At 41.8% G+C, this 19,075-nt stretch overlaps 1 protein-coding gene and 1 long non-coding RNA gene across 24 annotated transcripts in view; one reads left to right on the forward strand and one right to left on the reverse strand.

The window, feature by feature from the left end:
- CCSER1 (coiled-coil serine rich protein 1) overlaps positions 1-19,075 on the forward strand; it is a 1,061,579-nt gene that overhangs the window by 284,963 nt on the left and 757,541 nt on the right. The gene's annotated exons all lie outside the window — the stretch shown is intronic.
- Positions 1,715-12,604, reverse strand: LOC120405949. Its single transcript, XR_005599011.1, has 3 exons — positions 12,309-12,604; positions 11,207-11,610; positions 1,715-2,204 (listed from the first exon to the last, which is right to left on the reverse strand). It is a non-coding gene; the product is annotated as an uncharacterized LOC120405949 (long non-coding RNA).

Raw genomic sequence — 19,075 nt, forward strand, 5'->3', positions numbered from 1 at the left:
TATAAAACAAAACATACAACACAATCCTAGGTTTACACTGATGAATGGTTACATTTCCTATTGAACAAAGTTGCTTTTCTCCCAAGGATTCAGTCTTTGGGCATAGCTACACTTGCAGATGTAGAGCGCTGGGAGTTAAACCTGCCTTCAGAAACCGCAGCAGTGAAAATGCTGCAGAGTGTTTACACTCAGCTGGAAGCGCACTGGGGTGGCCACATTAGCAGCTCTTGCAACGCCACCAAGAGCTGTGCATTGTGGTAGCTATCCCAGTGTTCAAGTGGCTGCAACATGCTTTTCAAATGCGGGGGGTGGGGTGGAATGTGACAGGGAGTGTGTTGTGTGTATGTGGGGGGGAGAGACAGTGCGTTTTGGGGATGCTGAGCGTGTGTCAGCATGCTGTCTTGTAAGTTCAGACCCCCTTCCCCCCGCCTCTCTCTCACACACTCACATCAAGCAACATTCCACACTAATGGTTTGCTTTGTCCCCGAGCAGATAAGCATGCTGGCTGTCAGAAACGGAGCTTTGATGGGGCATATTCGCATTCCTTCAGACGATTCCAAAACAATGACAAGAGTGACCATTTGACTTAAGGGGATTATGGGACGTTTCTGGAGGCTGATCAAAGCACAGTAATGCAACACCTCATTCACACTGATGCTGGGGGGTTTCAGATGAGGCGCAACAAACGTTATGCTTCTCATGGAGGTGGATTACCAGGAGCGCTCCAGCTGCAGAATCCAGGTGCTCTAAGTGCCTTGCCAGTGTGGACGCGTTGGGAGTTAGGACACCTGGGGCTGCTTTAATGCGCTCAAACTTACTAGTGTAGCCAAGCCCTTTGACAGAGCTGCTAGTTTTCGGGCAAAACCAGGATCCACGTTTTTATTGGTCTCCCATGCCCTTCCAGGGGTTTCCTGAGGAAATGGATACCAAAATGGCTTTTTGCTTCTCCTTATTTTTTCCCAAACACATTGTCTTGTCCCCAGGCCAAGATGACCCCCAGTGGGTTTTCTTCTTGCTGTGCTGGCTCCAAGACGACTTCACACCCTCATGTTGACTTGGCATGTAAATGTAGCTCCTGTTAGAATTTGCTTACAATGCTTAATTTGCATCAGAGACAGGGATAGGTGAATAGATGTACTTTGTCTGTGAGAAAACCTGTTTGTCAACTCTGCCTTGTTGCATAGTTTAAAACATATTTTCAATAGGAACACATCTCCTTTCAATACTGTATGTATGTATAGCTTGCAATGCCTGTGTGTCACTGGCTTTCATTAGATACCTCACAAGACACTCTTTATGGATAAATGTCACGGAAGCCTGGTGTTTAGGTGTAGTGAATTTGTCAGGCCTGATGTGAGTTGCTGACACAGTAGTGAACCCTTTGCCAACAGGCACCAGTGGGCCTCTGTATCACAGAAGCAAATTTGGTGCCCAAAGAAATAGGATGAGTAACTTATTAGCTGTTTCCTGAGGTTCCTAGATGGTGAGAATGCAGCAGATTGTTAATGCAAGTGTTTGACTGAAAATCGTCAAATTATTTTAAAAGTAGAGGAGAACACAATGTGACAAATGGGAATGACAAAATACATCCTGGCTGGTCAGTGGAGATAATATAAGGAGGACTAAAGGAAGCAATTTCCATACAGACCAATTTAACAATAGTTTAACAATGTGAAATTATTACATATAAACATATGAAGCTTAATAGATACCTAATGCATTTCTGTTTATTAAATTATAATGTATGATGGCATGTAGTAGGATTAAAACTGACCCAAAAAAAGCTATATTTTTAAATGTTTATAGTTGACTCACAGGGCCAAATTCTGCTCTCATTGACAACTGAGTGAATCACTGAAGGTTGCTTACTGTTCTTGCTGCCCATCTAATTCAGCAGAAGTGAGTATAGGAAATGTTTCCTCTGCTGCTGTATGTGCCACCACCTGACTTTTATCTCATTCTGGAGCCATAGCTGCCCCCATTGCAACACAGTAATGGGAAACTTGTCCATGACCACCCTTTAAACCCTTCCTTTGTTTGGGGAAGACAAGGGTGGGCCTATTAGCTGTTGAGAGTAGATAGACAGAACATGCCAATCCACCGATGCCTGAAGTCCTCCCCAAAGATTCCAAAAGGGTGAGGGTGACAGGAGTTGGAGTCCTCATGAATGTTCTTGCAAACAGTGAAGAGTTTTCCTTTCAGGCTGAAACAAAATACCAGGAGAAAGAATAACACATTTAGCGGTCAGCCATTGCAGTAGTCACAGCTTAAAGAAAACTTTTTCAACATAAATAAATAGAAATTTACAGTAAGGTCGTGGTGCAAAAGTAGCATTCTGTACAATTGTATTGTGACATTTTGCACATATTACACCAGTTCTCTTTCATCTGCACTTTAGTTTGGTAGGATCTGTGCTAAACTTCTTTTTCTGAGATTGGTGATGAGCCTCTTGGGTTCTCTTTCTTCTTGAGCAATGTAGCAAGGATATGCTACAGCATATGCTGCAGCCCCTGCCTGATCCCAGCATGACAGACAAGTAGAGATGAAGCCTAGAAGGAAAACCACCTTCTGCACCTGCTGCCATGTAGAATTCCTAAATAGAGAGCTCTGCTGGGTTTGCGCCCAGCGGGAAATTCCATCCAGTCCAAGTAGGAATTGCTTAGGCTAGATTCACCTGGGCCAGGAGAAAGGCAGCTTGTTCAGGAAAAGCAGAGAATTGACCAGCGGCGCCCTTCTCAAATGCATGACTGTTAATAGAAAGCAAACTTTGAAGGGGTACTGATATGGCCAAGCTGAATTCTTTTACAAAAAAATGCGAGAGAATATTTGTGGAATTTTTTTACCTGGCTCAAACCTGTAGCTACCTATTATACGTGTATAAGGAGGAGACCATGGCATTTACATATCAGCTCTAAAATATGGCAGACCTTTATATACCAAAGTGTATCTACTGACATGTCAGAAGAGCTGTATATCCAGATGAGTCACATCTGGTGAGTGTAGAGCTCCCATCAACTTCAGTAGAAATTCCAAGTCAGGGAGCACTTGCTGTGTTAGGCCCCTGGTTTGTGTACTGCACAGCAGCAGCTTGTGTTAAGTGTCTGAGTGTTAAAAGTGATGGGGAAAAATTAATTCATTTAGTAATCTGTAACTCTGCAGTATTTGTATTAAAGTCCCCCGCCCCCTCCTCCGTAGATACAAATTAGATTACAAAACATAATTGTAGCTCCGATATGAGATTAATCAAGTATGTTATTATATAATGTTACTTGTGAACAATTAAAACCTTATAAAGTTGAAAACAAATATGAAGGAAATATGCATATACATATAATGCTAAGGTTGGGAAGAGCTTAATTTGATTAGATGAATGCACTGAAGATTAAAACTATAATAAACTGAAATCACGGCGTAGCTTAGATGCATCTGTTTGTTTCATACAGTAATTTAATAAGATCTCTGAAGCATGCCGAAGAACAACATAACACTTTTATCATTTATTTTCTTCTCACTCGAAGTAAACAGAACATGGGCAGAATCACAGTTACAAGTTGTGGGGTATTTCAAGTGGTGGGGGGTGAGATGATGTTTGATCTATAACTCATCGTATGTTTCCAATTAAAAAAAATGTCAGGAGCTTGATAATTAAAATAAATTAAACACACAAAGTATAACTAGTAAGATACCACTGATTATCATCATATTAATCAGTGGCTGCAGTTGAAGTTTCCTGTCTCCTGAAAGAGTCTAGTGGTTTGTGTCATTTTACCTAAGTCTAAAATGGGAACTTCCTCTGAAACCAGTAAGTAACACAACTGCATTTTTAAGATTGCAGGAACTTGAGGGTTCATCCAGGTTGAGGAACTCACTGTATCCTAGACTGAGGGCTTGTCTACACTACTGCTTAAGTCGATGTAAGTTACGTCAGGGGTATGAAGGAGCTCCCGGACCCCAAGTGATGTAATTTACATCCACTTAAAGCGGTGTCTACACTGTGCTATAATGCTCTCCCGCCGACATAGCTTCTGCCTCTTGTTGAGGTGGAGTGATGATGCCGACAGGAGAGCACTCTCCTGTTGATATAACTCATCTTCACCAGATGCGCTACAGTGGTGCAGCTGCATCGTGTAGACTAGCCCTTAATAAACTACACGACTGAAGGAACAAGGAACAAAACGAGCTTTTAAAGCTGAGTGAATTTCAGTGGGAGTTGTGGCGGGGGGAAATTTTAAGCTCCTAAGTCCCATTTTCAAAAAGGACTTAGGAAATTAGGAACCTAAGTCTCACATGCCTAAGTATTGAGGTCACTTTCGAAAGTGGGATTTAGGAGTCTAAGTCACATAGAGGCTTTTGAAAAAGCACTTTTGTGAATCCCAGTCTGACTTGCCAGAATTGTCACAAAAAACCAATATATATGATTTTAAAACCATCTCTGTTCTCTTCTCCTGTCAAATTCTCCTCCCTTCCCTTCTGAAATTATCTCCTTTCCAACCCCCCACATTATGGATTTCACATTTTATTTCCAAAACTAAATAGGGAGGAAGGGGCTGGAATTATATAGGCAGATATGCTGTATGGCAATAATTCTGGGGACGAGAGTTGTGCTGACTTGCAGAGAGGAAGAGGAATTGTAGGAAGGAGGGAGATGTTGAAAAAATAAATAATTTTGATGCCAGCGCCTTTGCTTTTTTCACTGAAGGGAATGAAGAATCTAAGACAGCATCTCTTTTATAGCAACCGCATTGAAAATTCTAAGTACAGAAGTAAGTTTGTGCATAAGGATTACTGTAACCAGTCAAAATAGACAGGAATATTTGCATTATAGCTATAGAACATACAGTGAATATGCAAATATTAGCGCCCCAACTAATTATAGCACAAATAATAACTTAATGGGGTGGGAGGGGAAGGGCAACAGGAACAGTACAGTTATGCATCAGTAGCCATACAACATTGGTGTACTCTGATTGTCTGAGACAATAATGTCAGAATAGAAATAGAATTCTGTGACAAAGCCAAAATACTCAGCATTAGTGAATTGCAAATAGTCATGTGATTTAAAAATATTTATTAAGATGTGAAGTGAGTAAAAACAGGAATAAAAAAAATGGTGTAATTGTTGATGAACTGTGGATGGACAAAAGTATACACTATTACTGATGAATAATTGATCGTCCATACTATGTGTTCAAACTACTTTTTCTGTCATGAGGTCACCCATATATCATTAGTGCTCATGTATCACCCATGTATCATTAGCACTTGATGTGCAGTGTGTATGCTTGCACATGATATCTAGGGCTTTGATTGGAATCTTGCAATCTACCCTCAATAAGGAGCACTGTGTAGGACTCAGTCACAACTTAGTCCCTGCTTCCACTTTGCTGCAGAGGGGAAGGCAAGCTGAACCAGCCCTTTACCTGACACAGCTTGCTTTCCTCTCTCCACTGAGTGAGCTGTGTTGGCTGGCAATGCAAGGAGGGAGTCAACACCACCTCTGCTTGGCCACCACTGCATGTGAAGGCAAAGATGCACTTTATCTGCTCATTATTTGGATGCCTCCTCTACAAGGTAGGGGGAGGAATCGGCCCAGATTAGGGTGGGCACATGGATGGTGCATGCATTACTAAGCGGATCTCCTTGCCAAAATTTTCTGCAATCATTGCAGCTGCATTAACCACTATAGAACAGCTTTATTGATGCTTGTTAGGAAAGATTCAACACTTCTTTTCCATGCCATTACCCATGAATACTTTAGTAAACTTCCTGCACCAAGCCCATTTACTTGGGCTTTGTGTGGGTAGTAGGATTTGACTTAAAGGACCCATGCAAATTATTTTGCTTTGCATGCCCTAAATTCTCCTTTATTTATTATTATACAACAACGTGCAACAAAAGCAACATCCTCCTCCAAACGTATTCCCTGCTGCTACAGTCTTCATAAAGTCGGTTTCAACATGTTTTGCAAATGTTTCCACTTCTTAACAATACAGATTTAAACCAGCAGCCCACATCAGCAGCTTGTGTACAGCCTTGATAAATGTCTGTGAAAAGACAGACCAATGCTTACATCATAGCTGCTTCTTTCTGTGTAGAACTGATAACATTTAGTCACTTAAATCCAGAAGCATAAGGGCTGTGTGTGTGTGCGCATGCGTGTGCACATTTATTTGTGCTGCAATGCTATATGCTGCGAACTGGTTGACGAAGTTACAAAGCTCTGTGGGCCATGGGCTGTCTTTGTTCTGGGCTGTCTACATGCTAGAGAAATTAGGGGAGCCAGCTGAAAGGAATCATAATGGAGTTGTGATGGTAGGGGAGGGATTTTCAAAAGCACTTAGTATTGGTCTAATTCTGTTCCAGCTGAAGAAACTGATAAAAGTAAAGGACACCAGATTTATGTGGAATGTAAATAACTTTAAGACTAAAATGAATGATGTCTTTTGGAATTTGAGAGGTGTGCTGGGAGTACACGATGCCTAGTCACCATGTAACACAGCAGGGGCCCTTGTCAATGCTTCAGGTTGCTACTAACATATACAAGTTACAGTCATAATAACAGGGCTGCAAATGGGAGTTTATTTTTTTCATCTTTACTGGACCTCAAAAACGTTCATAAGTGGGTGAAGATTGAAACAGGTTCACATTTTGAGTGGAAAAAATCAGCCATGATAGACTGAATTGTCATTTTTAACACATAATAAATACTATAACTCATTACTTAATATACAGCACCCAAAAGTTTGCCAGGTGTCTCTCAGTTTAAATATGAAACCCAGATCCCTGTCCTGAAGAACATACAATTTAGTGTCAGAAATGGCACAACTGTGGGAGTAACAAAAGAGCAGGGTCAGCTTAATGAGAAAGCACAGGTGCTGCAGAAATAAGATTACTCCTGTTACTCCTCTAAGGCTTGGTCTACACTAGGACTTTAAGTCGAATTTAGCAGCGTTAATTCGAACTAACCGCTCAACCATCCACACCAGGAAGCCATTTAATTCGAACTAGAGGGCTCTTTAGTTCGAATTTGGTACTCCACCCCGACAGGTGGAGTAGCGCTAAATTCGACATGGCTAGCTCAAATTAGGCTAGGTGTGGATGCTAATCGAACTTAGTAGCTCCGGGAGCTATCCCACGCTGCACCACTCTGTTGACGCTTTGGACAGCAGTCCGAGCTTGGATGCTCTGACCAGCCACACAGGAAACGACCCGGGAAAATTTGAATTCCTTTTCCTGTCTGGGCACTTTGAATCTGACGTCCTGGTTGGACATCGGGGCGAGCTCTGCAGCACCTGCAACGATGCAGAGCTCTCCAGCTCTCCAGCAGAGGAGTCCGGGCAATCCAAGAATAGAAAGAGGTCCCCAGCATGGACTGACCCACTGTATTCAAATCATGGGTTTGGTTTTAAGCTTTTGACCATTTTTTCACAAATCTTTAGTCCTCTCAATGACACACGGATCACAATGTTTCAACACTTAATTATTTTATCACCCCAAAATACTACAGTGTGCATTTGATAACAATATTGAAGTTATTCATTTGCTGCAGGGAAAAAGAAACACATAGTATAAATCAGCCACCTCTTTTAACTTGTAATTCGCATACTGTTTCAATTGTCCTCAGGAAACAAAGGTAAAACTTTTTGGGGCCATAAGCTACTTTTTCTCACTTTACAAAAAAAAAAAGGGCACTAGATCCAAAACATTTCACATGATCTTAAAAACAACCTTTTTAGGTACATAAAGGTTCAAAGTCAAGAAAACACAATTAGGACTGAGTTAGTGCCATCTCCTGGAGTTCATAAATGAACACATGGGTAGTAATCAAAGTAGATGAAATTAGGAAGGGCAACTTCTCATTTCTGATGGTTGGGTGTCATGATGGGTGTTGCCATTATGTAGTGAAGAGATATAATATCAACTGGTCACTGCTTTCCCCTTTGATAAGTGTGACCTACATAAATTAACTTCCAAAGTGTTTATAAAAAGGGAAAAATCTATTTGTTTTCTTACATAGACACTTTGCTGTACAGTAAATTTGATGGCCATATATTGCTTAATTCTAGTTTATCACAGCTGAATAATAGGGCAATGTGGGTCATACTTATCAGCCTCTCTACATAAAGGTCAGAGTGCCAGTTCAACTAACAAGCTCAGGAAATTCCACCAAAGACAGGTAGGCTGAATAGATCCACAGTTTAAATCAAGTCAGCCAAACATTGACAAAATTAATCCAACAAGGCAAGGGTAATGTAGAGGCAAAACATTCCATAGCTTCATAGTTGCCTGCATCCTCCTAACTTCAGGGTGTTTGTGATGTTGTTTTTGTGGTTATACTGTCATTTCAACAAAAAACCATTTTATGTCCATATAGGGTCAAAACTAGTGGCTTTGTCCTTATATAGTCATTTCAGTGGAAAGTGTTAATGACATGATCAGGACAGCTGGCATTTTTCCTTATATGGACAGTGTGCTATAAAGTAAAATTGATGCCCATGTCTGAACAAGCCCATTATAGTTCATCACAGGTGAGTGACCCGGTAGGTTTTTGTCACACTAACCAGCCCCTCTATATAAGGGCCAGAGCTGCCAGCTCAGCTCACAAGATGAGGACATCCCACCAGACAGGTTGGCTGTCTCCAACGGAGCTGGTGCTCCAGCTGCGGAGATCTTGAAAGCCATAATCTTCTCCAGAAATGGCAAGGTACAGACGCAGCAGGAGCAGAAGCAGGAGCCGTCGCAGAAGGCGACGAAGGGGAGGCCGCGGAGGTCGACATGGAAGGAGAAGACGACGACATGGCAGAAGGAGGAGAGGTCGTAGAGGTAGTGAGCAAACTCACAGGAGGAGGAGGAGGAGAAGGAGGAGTTTTTAATTTCCTGATTTCTCCCATTCTCCTGTCCAAGTCATCGACCCTCCACACTGCAACATGTGCTATGGCAAAAAGAAACATTCCTTCAGTGACAACACCCCGCGATGACATCCCAAGATGGAAGGAGCCTGCTTCCAGTTGAACAATACCACCTGTCAATAAACTTTGAAATTTCATTTTGCAGTCTCATTGGGTCCTTGTGTTTTGCCTGCACTTAGAATATAGGGGTTGTATTTTTGACAGATTGCAGTTTCTTCCTAATCTTCCGCCCTATGATCACTGAGCCTCCTCTTAGTTGCCCTGAGTTCTTTCTCCCTCTGCAACATGAGAAGCCCATCAAGAAATCAGATCAACACACACACAATTCTTGCAGTTATTCTGCACTGGGTGTTCTGTTCACTCCTACAGTTTTTTCCCCCTCAATCTCATTTACAGTAAGGATACTCAGTTTAAAAAATGATCCTAAATGCCTATGCTCTTTAGAGAGTCTTAAAGATATTATTCATTTAATATTTGGAATTAACAGTGGTCCCCCTCTTTTCAAGATTGATGAAGATTGATCATTCCACCAGACTTGGGACCTTGCTCAATGGCTCTAATGTTAAGACTAATTCACATGAGCATTGATCATTTATTTTAATAAAAGTTATATTAAAGTCTTTTTAATTTCCCTTATGTGGTCACTTTAAAAGATGTAGTTGGTTGCTATCCATACTTCAGGTTTTTTACATATATGGTCATTTCAACAAAGAGAGCCATTTTATGGTCATATAGTGTGAAAATGTGTCTCTTTTCCTGATTAGGAATTTTGTTTGATAGTGGTATTTAGGGGGTATATGTGGTCATGTTAGCTGGTTTTCTCCTTATATGGACACTTTGCTATACAGTAAAATTGACGCCCATATGTGAACAAGCCCATTATAGTTCATCACAAGTGAGTGACACGGTAGGTTTTTGTCACAGTTATCGGCCCCTCTATATAAAGGCCAGAGCTGCCAGCTCAGCTCACAAGATGAGGATATCTTACCAGACAGGTTGGCTGCATTCTACAGAGCTGGTGCTCCTGCTGGAGATCTTGAAAGCCAAAATCTTCTCCAGAAATGGCAAGGTACAGACGCAGCAGGAGCAGAAGCAGGAGCCGTCGCAGAAGGCGACGAAGGGGAGGCCGCGGAGGTCGACATGGAAGGAGGAGAAGACGACGACATGGCAGAAGGAGGAGAGGTCGTAGAGGTAGAGAGCGAACTCACAGGAGGAGGAGGAGGAGGAGAAGGAGGAGTTTTTAATTTCCTGATTTCTCCCATTCTCCTGTCCAAGTCATCGACCCTCCACTCTGCAACATCTGCTATGGCAAAAAGAAACATTCCTTCAGTGACAATACCCCGCGATGACATCCCAAGATGGAAGGAGCCTGCTACCAGTTGAACAATACCACCTGTCAATAAACTTTGAAATTTCATTTTGCAGTCTCACTGAGTCCTTGTGTTTTGCCTGCATTTAGAAAATAGGGGCTGTATTTTTGACAGGTTGCAGTTTCTTCCTAATCCTCTGTGACAGCAGCTGAACCCGCCCTATGATCACTGAGGCTCCTCTTAGTTGCTCTGAGTGCATCTGACAATAGGAAATACACTCGGGTGATAGATTGGGATTGTCTTGAGAGAGTTAAAAGGCTAACTCACTCATTAGCCCAGATGGTACAAAAGACACAAGTCAGGAAGTGAAGGGGAAGAAGAGAGTGAGTGGGGTCAGACTGAGGCAGGCAGGCCGGCTGGCCTGTCTGGCTGGTAGCTTTGTAGAGTAAGAGCCTCTCCCCTCCTTGCCTGAGAAGCTGAGGAGTCCGTGTTACTGTTGGGATGAGGCTGCATAGCCTGTAAAGGTGGTGGAAAAGAACACTGTAAATTGCACAAGGTGATTTACCGGAAGGCCTCCGAGCCATTTGTGGGATAGGAAGTAGGTAGGAGCAAGCACCCTCTCAGAGGCTGTTTTTTCCTGGAAGCATCAGGCTTCTCACAATATTTTTACTACATTTATCCCTACTTTGTTCTCTAATTTGCGCTCTTGTGTATCTGTTTTTTCTTTATAAAGAATTTTTTCATCTTTTCATATGGAAATTTCTCCGACTTTGATCATATTTTTTCACAAGACTCTGAGCCCCCACATGGGATAGGCTGCCCTGTTCCAGGAGAAAGCATTTGTGATTTCATTATGGCATCTTTTCACTATTGTCCATTCCATTCCTTTGGGGAGGGGAATTGGAACAGTGCTGCAACATACCTCTGGTTTGTTCTGATTTTATAACAGCATTATATTTTCACTAATATTCCATTCCTTACCTTACCTGTCATTTCGTTGCACATCCTGACAAATATGTCAGGTTCAGACTAACACCGTAAACATTTTCCCATCTCATATTGCTAGTTCAGTCTCTTAGCCTTTGGTCTTACTATGGAACCTTGTGTCATTTGTGCTTAAGACCTTTTGCTGAGATAAATATTGACCACTTATTCCTAGATATTTGGCTCCAGTAAAGAACACTGCAGTTAGTTCTGAAACCATTGTATTCCTCTAAATGACATAGTAGTGTAACAGTTTACTGTGCTGACTGGGTGGGTGAGTGGGTCTTTCTTGGCACACCCACAGACAATCCCTAATGCTTTTGGCTCCTCTCAGATTTAACAACCTGAATCAAAGAGTCTCAATGAGGGAGAAGCTCATGGGTATCACCTCCTTTTTCTTCTGTATCTGGGAGAAAAGAAAACGTACATGTTGACTGATATTAATTATATTCCCAACTTTTAGCTCTTTACTGATTGAATCTCATATCAGTTTTTCTGAAAATGCCATTTCTCTCTGTACATTTGTTCTAGCAAAACTCTCAGTAATGCAAATAGGAAAAGTGTTTCTGTCAAGTGAAGGCATGTATTTCTTGTTCAAGAAGGTATCATTTGCTTAAATGATGGATTCCCGTTGGCCTGTGACGCTTTACACAAAACACAGCCTCCTGAGAGACTGAGGGCTAAAGTTTTCAAAATGCAGGTTATAATTAAAATTGTAACTGCGAGTCCATAAATCTATTCAATTTGCTGCAAGCTTCAGTAATTCGATAGATAGAATTTCCTATTGTGGTCAAAACAAATAAAGGCTTGGATTCTATAGACTTAATCTGTGAAGATGGCTAACTGAGACAAGCTGTATGTCTCATTCGCCACTACGTGTTAAAACAGTATTATTATTGATTTTTAATAAATTCCAAGGGTTGTAGTCATTCCAGATAAATAGGTCCTGAGTTTTTATAAATGCAGAAGGCCAGCTCCTCAGCTCTTCTTAAATCCCTCTTGTATCGCCCCAGAAGAGTTCACTAGCTCATTCTTTTTCCCATGTTGATATGATCACCACGGGCTGAATTCAGTGCAAAGGCCTCTGTGAGGTCACTAGCTCACCAATTCTAGCATGCTGGGTTGATGTAAATGCACAGGCCTTGGAGGATTACCAGCTCAGGACCTTTAGCTTGCTGGGAAAAAGTCAAATCTCAACACATTCTAGAATGATGACTGGCGCCACGGCAACAGGCCTTGAGTGGTTCAGCACCTCTAGGTTTCTGGGATTATGTCCAAGTACAGGCCTCTATGAGGTCACTTGTTCCTCAAATGTAGCATACTGGGTTGATATCAAAGAACGGGCTGCTATGAGGTCACTGGCTCAGCACAAACGACATGCTGTGTTGGTAATGGTCAAAGCACTGACACAGAGTTCCGGCTACAGCACTTCCAGGCCCCTGCTGAAGCCAAGCGGGACTTTGTCAGGATACTAGCTCGGTACCTCCATCTTCCTAGCATGATGTCTGGACACAGGCCTCAGGTGTCTGGCACAGCACCACTACCTTGCTGGGGTAAAGTCAAAGTCAGGCCTCTGTGAGGCTACTGGCTCTTGTCAAAGCAGAGTTCTTTGGTAAGGTTTGCTAGATCAGCACCTCTGGCTCTCTGGGCTGATGTTAAGCCTCAGGCTTTTGTGAGGTCTCTAGTGCAGGCCTTTGTGAGCTTACTGGCTCAGCAGCTTTGGCTTGCTGGTCTGAAGTCAAAGTGTAACCCACATGCTTCATACTGCACTGTTTTATTTTCTCTGTGAAAGCCAGAGAAAGAATGTGGAGAAAGAAGGCTTGTGCAGTAAAGTTCACTGATGACTCCCATCTTTTTCCTGAAGAAATCGAACCTGGGCTGCCCTCAGAGAATGTGATTTTAATGTGGCTCTCTCTGTTATTTGGAAATTGGACAGGAAACTATGAGGGAGCAGGAAAACATGGGAATGGGGAAACAGACTGGGGGGAGTGTAGGGAATGTGGGAAAACAGAAGGAAGGCTCAGAGAGGTGTGAAAATCAATAAAACATAGCAACCAAACTGAGACAGCCAATTAATGAAACACATACACAACGATATCAAGGAGGGAGGTTGCGGGAGATGACCTGATACTATGACAGAGGAGAGAAATATTTTGCCTCGTAATGATTTTCTCCTCACATAGCTATTTGTTGATCTCAAAACAGTCCTCCTACAGAGGCCTGTTTGGTTATTGAGGTGGATCTGTTTTGTAGAGTCTGTATGGTTCTTGTGATTAAAACTGTCAGTGACTACGTGAATATGTGCATACTTGCCCTCCAAAACATAGCTTCTCACCCCACCCTCAGGGAGAGGGCCTCCAAGATGTTCCATCTAATGCATCATGAGACAGATGATTTGCAAGCTTTCAAAGCTTTCATACATGTGTGAAAAAACATGAAAGGGCCTAGGATTTCCTGAAGAACTGAGTACATTCAATCTATATTTTGAAGGCCAGTGAACATCCACAAGTTCTAGAGTCTTTGACTGTGAATGCTTTAGATAAGCACAAGGACAGGATTTATGGAAGATGGAGTACTATAGAGGTGACTGAGAAGAGGGATAAAGCCAAGAAGATTTTGTAGAATATGAAGTGGAGATGTCTATAACATATTTAATTTAGACATTTCCAGTGAAAAGGATAGGCTTGATCATCCTCTCAGTTATACCAGTGTCAATTAGGAGTTAGCTCCATAAGAGTTTATAGAGTTATAGTGATATAAAACTGGTGTGAATGGAGAATCAAGCCTATTATTTTCAAATTGTAACAGCTGCTATTGAAACACTGTTCATTCTAGTGGCTAAAATACCTTCCTTTTTACTACAAATGTAATGGGTTACATTCCTGCTTGCCTGAAATGGAAAGGGGAATTTGGCCCACTGTATTCAAATCATGGGTTTGGTTTTAAGCTTTTGACCATTTTTTCACAAATCTTTAGTCCTCTCAATGACACACGGATCACAACGTTTCAACACTTAATTATTTTATCACCCCAAAATACTACAGTGTGCATTTGATAACAATATTGAAGTTATTCATTTGCTGCAGGGAAAAAGATACACATAGTATAAATCAGCCATCTCTTTTAACTTGTAATTCACATGCTGTTTCAATTGTCCTCAGGAAACAAAGGTAAAACTTTTTGGGGCCATAAGCTACTTTTTCTCACTTTACAGAAAAAAAAAAAAGGGCACTAGATCCAAAACATTTCACATGATCTTAAAAACAACCTTTTTAGGTACATAAAGGTTCAAAGTCAAGAAAACACAATTAGGACTGAGTTAGTGCCATCTCCTGGAGTTCATAAATGAACACATGGGTAGTAATCAAAGTAGATGAAATTAGGAAGGGCAACTTCTCATTTCTGATGGTTGGGTGTCATGATGGGTGTTGCCATTATGTAGTGAAGAGATATAATATCAACTGGTCACTGCTTTCCCCTTTGATAAGTGTGACCTACATAAATTAACTTCCAAAGTGTTTATAAAAAGGGAAAAATCTATTTGTTTTCTTACATAGACACTTTGCTGTACAGTAAATTTGATGGCCATATATTGCTTAATTCTAGTTTATCACAGCTGAATAATAGGGCAATGTGGGTCATACTTATCAGCCTCTCTACATAAAGGTCAGAGTGCCAGTTCAACTAACAAGCTCAGGAAATTCCACCAAAGACAGGTAGGCTGAATAGATCCACAGTTTAAATCAAGCCAGCCAAACATTGACAAGATTAATCCAACAAGGCAAGGGTAATGTAGAGGCAAACAATTCCATAGCTTCATAGTTGCCTGCATCCTCCTAACTTCAGGGTGTTTGTGATGTTGTTTTTGTGGTTATACTATCATTTCAACAAAAAACCATTTAATGTCCATATAGGGTCAAAACTAGTGGCTTTGTCCTTATATAGTCATTTCAGTGGAAAGTGTTAATGACATGATCAGGACAGCTGGCATTTTTCCTTATATGGACAGTTTGCTATACAGTAAAATTGATGCCCATGTCTGAACAAGCCCATTATAGTTCATCACAGGTGAGTGACCCGGTAGGTTTTTGTCACACTTACCAGCCCCTCTATATAAGGGCCAGAGCTGCCAGCTCAGCTCACAAGATGAGGACATCCCATCAGACAGGTTGGCTGTCTCCTACGGAGCTGGTGCTCCAGCTGCGGAGATCTTGAAAGCCATAATCTTCTCCGGAAATGGCAAGGTACAGACGCAGCAGGAGCAGAAGCAGGAGCCGTCGCAGAAGGCGACGAAGGGGAGGCCGCGGAGGTCGACATGGAAGGAGAAGACGACGACATGGCAGAAGGAGGAGAGGTCGTAGAGGTAGTGAGCAAACTCACAGGAGGAGAAGGAGGAGGAGGAGAAGGAGGAGTTTTTAATTTCCTGATTTCTCCCATTCTCCTGTACAAGTCATCGACCCTCCACACTGCAATATCTGCTATGGCAAAAAGAAACATTCCTTCAGTGACAACACCCCGCGATGACTTCCTAAGATGCAAGGAACCAGCTACCATTTGAACAATGCCACCTGTTAATAAACTTTGAAATGTCATTTTGCGGTCTCATTGTTTCTTTGCATAGGTTTGGAAATAATAGGTGGATTTATGATAATTTACAGTTCCTAGCCGTCTCAGCCAGAGGTTGGTTATTTCCTGGAAGGATCAGGATTCTTACATCCTTTTTACTATCTTCTACGCAACCTATCTATCATATATCTTTCATCTATCTTTTCCCCCTCAATAAACTGTCCCAAGTTGTTTCTTTTTTCATATGGAAGTTTCTCTGCCTTTGATCATTATTTTTTTCAGCCATCTCTGAAACCCAATGAGATAAGCTGCCCAGAATTTGAACACTGTTGTTAGACTATCTTATGATTTGATGATGGCATATTTTCGGTATTATCCTGTCCTTCTTGAGAATTTTTGGAACAGTGCTGCAACATTCTTCCAGTGCCTTCTGATTTTATAATGGGCATTATATTTTCAGTAATATCCCATAACATGTCTCACCTATCAGTTTTGCTGCACATCCTGACAAACAGCCTATAGACATTCACCAATATATCCATATTTTCAGGTCAATCTATTGACCTATAGCCTGCCAAGATAAAAAAATTTACAAATTTTATTCCTAGCTGTTTGCTTGCAGAAAAGTATGAGGTGTATCAAGCATGTAGCGAATAGTTCTGAACCCTCTGTAATTATTTAAATGATACAGTAATGTAACTGTTTACTTTGCTGGCTGGGTATGTCAGTATTTTTTGACACACGCACAAAAATATCCTCTAAAACAATATGTTTCCTAAACAATGGGTTGTGACCCACCAGTGGGTTGTGGGAAGTTTCTACATGGCTCACGGTCCTGGTGTGGAGGGAAGGCCAGAGGAGTGGGGGTTAGAAAGCGAACTCACGCCACAGCAGCAGCTCCTCTTCTGCAGCGCTGTGCGCAGCTCCGCATTCCAGGCATTGTGAATTGGTCCATGAGGTCACAGCACACAGTTTTCCCCCAGCTGCCCCTCTGTGGTAATGGAAGGTCAGCGAGACAAATTTGAGAGAGTGACAGTGTGACCTGGAGCACAGGGTCGCAGCACCCACTCACTCAAATTTTGCCAGGCCACCCCTCCATCATCAGCCATGTATGTATACTTCTGGTTGAGACTGTACCATGAAGACAATATTCTAGGCAATTACCAGTTTCCATTCCAGTGACTTGTGTTACTCCTAATTTAAACCAGTGTGAGATTAGATTTTGCCAAATCCCTGCTGAAAACAAACCAGCAAAAAGACGACAAACCTGCACTTTGAAACCTTTCCTTATGGTGATAAGAGAGTGATGCACCTGGTATGGAAGAAGCTACCATTTCCATTATCCTTTTAATCCTTCCTCTGGCCAGGTAGAAGGAAAGACCTTAAGGCAGGACCCTCGTTCCTGGGGCAGGGAGTTGTGGGGGAACAGCTGTGGCTTGAAAACCAGGAGCATCTGTTTCAATTGCCCTCAGGAGAAAAGGTGAAACCTTTTGGGGTCATAAGCTACTTTTTCTCACTTTGCAAAAAAAAAAAAAAAATAGAGCACTAGATCCAAAACATTTCACATGATATTCGAAGCAACCATTTTAGGTACCTAAATGTTCAAAGTCAAGAAAACACAATTAGGACTGAGTTAGTGCCATCTCCTGGAGTTCATAAATGAACACATGGGTAGTAATCAAAGTAGATCAAATTAGGAAGGGCAACTTCTCATTTCTGATGGTTGGGTGTCATGATGGGTGTTGCCATTATGTAGTGAAGAGATATAATATCGACTGGTCACTGCTTTCCCCTCTGATAAGTGTGACCTACATAAATTAACTTCCAAAGTGTTTATAAAAAGGGAAAAATATATTTGTTTTCTTATGTAGTCACTTTGCTGTACAGTAAATTTGATGGCCATATATTGCTTAATTCTAGTTTATCGCAACTGAATAATAGGGCAATGTGGGTCATACTTATCAGCCTCACTACATAAAGGTCAGAGTGCCAGCTCAACTAACAAGCTCAGGAAATTCCACCAAAGACAGGTAGGCTGAATAGATCCACAGTTTAAATCAAGTCAGCCAAACATTGACAAAATTAATCCAACAAGGCAAGGGTAATATAGAGGCAAACAATTCCATAGCTTCATAGATGGCTGCGTCCTCCTCACTTCAGGGTGTTTGTGATGTTGTTTTTGTGGTTATACTGTCATTTCAACAAAAAACCATTTTATGTCCATATAGGGTCAAAACTAGTGGCTTTGTCCTTATATAGTCATTTCAGTGGAAAGTGTTAATGACATGATCAGGACAGCTGGCATTTTTCCTTATATGGACAGTTTGCTATACAGTAAAATTGATGCCCATATATGAACAAGCCCATTATAGTTCATCACAGGTGAGTGACCCGGTAGGTTTTTGTCACACTTACCAGCCCCTCTATATAAGGGCCAGAGCTGCCAGCTCAGCTCACAAGATGAGGACATCCCACCAGACAGGTTGGCTGTCTCCTACGGAGCTGGTGCTCCAGCTGCGGAGATCTTGAAAGCCATAATCTTCTCCGGAAATGGCAAGGTACAGACGCAGCAGGAGCAGAAGCAGGAGCCGTCGCAGAAGGCGATGAAGGGGAGGCCGCGGGGGTCGACATGGAAGGAGGAGAAGACGACATGGCAGAAGGAGGAGAGGTCGTAGAGGTAGAGAGAGAACTCGGAGGAGGAGGAGAAGGAGGAGTTTTTAATTTCCTGATTTCTCCCATTCTCCTGTGCAAATCATCAACCCTTCACTCTGCAATATCTGCTATGGCAAAAAGAAACATTCCTTCAGTGACAACACCCCGCGATGACTTCCTAAGATGCAAGGAACCAGCTACCATTTGAACAATGCCACCTGTTAATAAACTTTGAAATTTCATTTTGCGGTCTCATTGTTTCTTTGCATAGGTTTGGAAATAATAGGTGGATTTATGACAATTTACAGTTTCTTCCTATCCGTCTCAGCCAGAGGTTGGTTATTTCCTGGAAGGATCAGGATTCTGAATGCAATTCAGTTTAAATGATCCACTTTACATTCACACCTTCAGCTCATTTGGAATATCTTTTTGGAGTGATCCCATGTAGACTGTCTCTTAGAACAGCTATAATATTTTCAGGGGTGAATCTGTTGCATCTGTGATAAAGACAGACTTTCATTCCCAGGTCATCTAACCGAGCAAAATTTTCTTGAGGGGAAAGATTACTTGTCTAGAAAAAACTGAAAGACATGAATCTGTTTTAACTAGGGAGTGTATTTAGTGATGGGCTCTTCCCATTAGAAATGTTATTG

This window comes from Mauremys reevesii, linkage group 5, assembly GCF_016161935.1.
Source record: "Mauremys reevesii isolate NIE-2019 linkage group 5, ASM1616193v1, whole genome shotgun sequence".
NCBI classification, from domain to species: Eukaryota; Metazoa; Chordata; order Testudines; family Geoemydidae; genus Mauremys; species Mauremys reevesii.